Source organism: Crinia signifera, chromosome 6 (genome assembly GCF_055691185.1).
Source record: "Crinia signifera chromosome 6, ASM5569118v1, whole genome shotgun sequence".
In the NCBI taxonomy this organism is placed as follows: Eukaryota; Metazoa; Chordata; class Amphibia; order Anura; family Myobatrachidae; genus Crinia; species Crinia signifera.
In genome coordinates, this window is record NC_139222.1 from 211,744,024 (window position 1) to 211,750,168 (window position 6,145).

The following is a 6,145-nucleotide window of genomic DNA, read 5'->3' on the forward strand; positions in this document are numbered from 1 at the left end:
ATGGAATAAATTAGGCATTCATGTTGATTCCCAGGTGACCCGTGCCCGATGCCCCAAGCCCCTACCCGCACTGCTCCATGTGAACGGGGCGGTGACTATAGAAGTCACCGCATCCATTCACAAACCTGCACATGCACATAAATGCAGAAGCAGAACATCAATCCTCCGTGCAAACGTACATGGGGGAGAACGATTAAACCACAATGACCTCCATAGACCAATAGTTGACAAATTCTGACTATATTTCGAAATATGTAATTTCATTATCCATTTCAGTGGTATAATGATTGGTCATGGTGACAGTGGTTCTATGACCCCATGTTTGGTCCAGTTGCTCATCACTGCATGCAGTATAACTGTATGAGTGACCAGCATACATTGTATTGCAGTACTAGACTCACAGCTCTGTTCCTTTGTATCCTTTGTATGGTACCACTTGTCTTGTGTGCCATTTTTCATGAAAGCAGGAAGGATTTGAAGTGAAGGTTAGTTAAAGTGACAAAGCTGCTGTTTAGCTGTAGGATATACTGTCATTTAATGACTCTCCCAAATTTCTGTCAAGTCAAAAACATAATTTATGTCTATCTACTCAGCCTCCAAAGGGTTACTGGCATTACAAGGTTTAGGATCCTGTAAATGAGCCGCATACATACATTAAGTCTGCTAGTTAGTGCCAACAGAGGTGTGTGGGATTCAGGAGGGGTCTGCAGGAATCCGGAGTGACTGAAAGCCATTTAATAGGGCAGAGTTACATCTCAATATTACCCGCATCAGCCAAAAAACATATTTGTAGGATCTGAGAGCTGTACATTAACACAACTAGGCTCAGAAATGAGTCTGGGGAACACTCAGTTGTACTCAGTCCAGACATGTACTGCAGCATTAAAAAAAGAAGAATTATTTCACACCGCCATAATAATAAGAGTCAGATCACCATCTGTACTTGCTGTATTAACACTTCCAGTGCAGAGAAAGAAAAGTCTTTAACAGACCCCTTCATGGCTGATTCATTTTGATGCATTAAATGGAAAAATGCATTAATATGAAAACAGCACTCCCTTCAATGCCATCAGTTGCACTGACACTGGCGTAACTATAGTCCCGCAGCCCCCGCGGTGGCGGGGAGGCGCTAGGCAGGTGTGGGCGCCTGGGGGGTCTGCGGGACTATAGTTACCGCCTGGTCCCGGCTCCCGACTCCTGTCCTCCCCCCTCCTTACCCCATTGTCGCCGACGCCGCTGCCTCTAACCCGACACGCAGATCTGTGTCGGGTGACGGGTGGTCCCCGGCTCCGGCTGCAGTGCTAATATAATAAGAGATACTCGGAAAATGGCTGCCCCCATAATGCTGTATTACATTATGGGGGCAGCCATTTTCTGAGTGTCTGTTATTATATTAGCACTGCAGCCGGAGCTGGGGACCGCCCGTCACCCGACACAGATCTGCGTGTCGGGTTAGAGGCAGAAGCGCCGGCGGCAATGGGAACGGGTAAGGAGGGGGTTAATATTTCGGGGGGGCAACCGAAATGTCCAGCGGGGGGGGGGGGGCGCAAAAAAACTCGTTACGCCTCTGTGCACTGACCGCAGGAATCGCTGATATGACCAGCCTGTCATATACATACAGTATGTGCCTGGCCATGTGGGAGTTTGGAATACATTGGAGTGAAGTGAGAAAGTAGAGAGTGCCTTCTAATGTGGGGTAAATCCTAGGAACAATTCTTTTTTTACCGTAAATAGTGTTTAAAGAGTCCAAGGGTGTAACTACCATAGTTGCAAGGGGTGCAGCTGCTCTGGGGCCCAGAGCAGAAGGGGCTCCATCTTTATTGTATAAGTAATATGTTTTACATACTTTATCATTGTCAGTTGCTAAATAGGGGGCCCTTACAAACTTTTGCTATGGGGCCTATGAATATCCAGTTATTCCCCTGAAAGTGCCCTCAACATTTATTCTGCTGAGAAGTTTCTGTGGAGGGACTTTTGTGAAGAAGATTATGGGCCAGATGCACTAAGTTTCAAAAAAGATAAAATGGAGAGTAATAAACAGCCAACCAATCAGCTCCTTCCTGCCATGTCCACAGACTGTTTTTGAAAAATGTCAGGCAGGAGCTGATTGGTTGGTTGTTTATCACTCGTCATTTTATCACTTTTGAAGCTTAGTGCATCTGGCCCTATTTCTGTAGTGGAATTTTATATATGATATATGGATAAAACATCACTTGCCTTGTCTTTCACAATAATAGTCAATTAAAAACCCTACTTGATCATGAGTGAGTAGGTTGTGGATTGTTAGTGACTGGAGGAGAAACATTATGTACCTGTTATGTCACTGAATGCCTACAATATAAGGAGGGACACTTACTAAAATGGGAGTTCTATTTAACATGGGATGTTGCTATGGGCAACCCAATCAGTATCTACTTATTATTATTTAGCACCTTCTAGAAGATAATAGATAGTCGGTAATCATCCCATACTAGGTGTCATCAATCAATTCAGATGAATTATAGAGTTTTTGCCAGCGGGAAAATGTAAAATACTCCCATCAGATGAATGGGGAATGAGATATGAAGGATGATCGTAACATATGAACACATAATAAATATTTGCCATACCTACAGACAGGAAAATACAATATAAAGGTGAATAAACATACATGTAACATATGTGTCAACAGTACAAAGTCCTGCAATTCAACAGAATTGCGAATTATAGAAAAAAAAAACACGAGGCCTTAGCTGTAATGGTTGGTCTATGGGCAGATCTGCTTTTGCCCTAATTTTCTATTCAGGAATACTGGTAGGTATACTTTATAATACAAAGCTAACGCTGCTTCTCTCCTCTATAGAGGAAATTCAAGTGTTTTGCGCATCAATGACCACTAGGTGGGATCTGGCAGAGCAGTTTAAGTATTGCTCCATTTAGTCGTGCACAGACGCTGGCACTGACATTACTGTTATATTGTTTTATCATTTTTATAGGCTGATAACTAGTGGTTTAATGATAGTCCTTATAGCTTTATAAATTGGCTGAATGAGAGTGTGCCGGGAAACATTCTACTTAATTCCTAGATAATTCACATTACTTGTAAATTATTCATGCTAATTAATTTGAATAACAAAGCTTTTCCTTGCCTTATAAATGGGTCCATGTATTAAGCCTTGGGAAAAAGATAAAGTGCATGGAGATAAAGGACCTTATTCTGATCGGATCGGTGAAACGTACGTACGGTCCGTCACACCGTGCGTTTCCCGTGCGCTCACAGCGAGCGTAAGTCCGCACACAGAACAGCCCCACACGGACGGTCGCAGACACCGATAATGGGGAGTGGCGTACACTTGAGCATACGCCACCGTGTACCGACAAATCTCCCTCTTAGCCACCAATACCTGGCGTACATCTGAGCGTACGCCACAGTGCAAGTAGAAATTGAGTCCAAAAACATCCTTGTTGCTCTTAGATGTGGTTTATGTGTCTTTTTCCTAATAAAAAACTGGTATGTTTGTGTTACAGTGAAAAAGTTGACACATGTCGACTTCTGTGAATTGAGTGTCCTGCTTTTTAAAGTATACAAAAACACTTTCTGAATGGGTGAGATGGTTATTGCAGCATTGCTTATTGCATTCAGGTGTATGTAATTTACTTGTATTCGACATTAATTAGCAGACCCAGGCGTCCGCTCTCATGCGGTAGCTCTAAGAGTGGTCAGGAGCACTCTTTGGTGTCCGCCTGTTTTTGGTCCAAAATGCACGGTGCGTTCGCCGACCGAGGCGGTTGTAGCACCGTACATTTTTGGTGCACACTCCCGTGTATGCCCATGTTTACGCCCAGTTTTCCTCATTATTCCAGCCGCTCCCCTAAAAACGCCCACATGCCGCCCACAATGACCGTGCTATTGCAGACAGGTTTTTTCGCACGGAGAGACCCGTCCGTGAGCGGTGTGAGGTCGCCGCACATGCGCATAGCTTAAGCTACGCATGCGCAGATGAAAAAAAAACCCGAACCGACCGCATACGGTCCCACCGCACCAAGCAGAATAACCCCCAAAGTAACAACCAACCATTTTCGATCTGTCATTTTTCAAACACAGCCTGTAACTTGGCAGTTAGGAGATGATTAGTATAATACTAAAAAGTATATGCCATATTCAGAATGTCTGTGCCCAGGAACACAAGCCGATCTCTATTGAAATTCATGGTTATTCAAAATAGAAAAGGTAATTACTCAGAATATCTCAGGAGACTCAATCTGGAGCAGCCTCTCTTCCCCCTCATGTATACAAAATAATTTCCTGGAGCCACTACGGCTTGGCGTTTACAGTACAGTCTTTTCTGATTAAGGAACGTTGGATTAATAGGAACATACAGTAGTTGAGGGAATCGGGCAGCAGAGTCCGACACACGCTCTCGTCAGAAGTCTGTTTGTGGTTTCAGTCCTGTCAAACAGATGTTGCGTGGCCAGAATGATTCACTGGCCACTGAGAGAGTTGCATGATCAAGAGATTTATTTGCACTACTTTCTGACTAATGTTCGAACATACTGTTACAGGCTTTGGTCTCTTTGTTATACGCTTGCTAAATTTGTGTGTGTGTGTGTGTTTTGTGTGTGTGTGCAGTACATGGACTATAAATAAAAGAGAAAGGTGTATAACATCATTGTTAGACATCTCACTAAACTGTGGCGAGACCTTTCTTTATTATCGGGTTAATCGTTCTCTGTTATAATTGCACAGAGCTGTGTTCCAAACTGTGTTTGCGTGTTTGTTAAAAGTTAAACATAACAAAGACCGGTGCACTGCATTTTAATACTTTAATGGATACTTTAATGGATACTTACTGAAAAAATAGGGGGCACTAAAAATGTACAGTATGTGTTTAGGCAGATTTCAATTCCAACTACCGCAGTGGTTACCATCTAACCTATTAGTGCCTGTTCAACACTCTGCTATCGTCTAGCTTTCGCTCTTTATAATGAACGTCCAATGTTTGAAGTAGGGGCGCCCTGATACATTTCCCCAGCAAAGAATTTTATTGTACAGCTGCCAAGACAGCTATTGATTTCTAATGAGCCATTAAATGCACTGAATTGGAACATAAACTTATACATTAGTTACATTATACTTACAATATACAGTATTACCTATATTAATAAAAACATTTTTATATGGTCTTGCCTTTCTTTTGCAATCCTGAAACACAAAAACCGAGCAATAATTGGGCAGCTCAATGGAGGAATAAAGACATTGGGACATTTTTTTTAATTATTATTTTGGCACTTTTACATTATTATTTTCCTAGATTTTACAATCAACATATATTTGAATGTGAGCCAGTTGCCATCCTCACTTGTTCAATCAAATTATCAGGTACATTAACTGTTGGTAATTAAACCTCAGAAAACTCTCTGCAAAAGAGGTTGTGAAAGACACCTTCACGATTCTGAAATCGCCGCTATCTTACCTGCCAGTATGTCCCCCTTAATGAATACAAATTATATATGTATATTTCTTAATCAATAACATTGATAACAATGCCTCTTTAATAAATTAAATAAAAAAACAAAACACATTTCTTTCAATTAAATCATAATCATGGCATATTATTATTTTCAATGAATGTACAGTATTTGATTCCTATAATTTATATTTATTATTTTTTGCAGTGCCATAGGACTTACAGTTAACTAGAATGCCTACAGAACAAACTACAGAACATGTACAAAACTAAAATGAGAGAGAGATTGGTAATTAAAGATGGAAATAAGGGGGTTATTCAGACCTGATCACACAGCTGCAAATTTGCAGGCCATGCTATTATCAATGAAATGACTGTGTATGCATACGGCTCACAGCAATTTGATTGACACTAAGCGGGCGTTTGTGGGTGGTAACCGGTCATTTACTGGGAGTGTCAGGGAAAACGCAGACATTTTCAGGGAAGGTATGTGACGTCAGCTCCGGCAACGGTCAGCCTGTTTCTTTCACACTGGCCAAGATGGTCCTGGGAAACGCACATACTGGAAAAGTCATTCAATGGTGAGCAGCTGTGAATGGATTTGCAGCTAACTGCAGGACTGCAATATTTTTGCAAGCTTTTCAAAGGCTTGCAAAGGGCGGTACTTCACTCTGGCTCGGCGGCAATTACCTGATCCC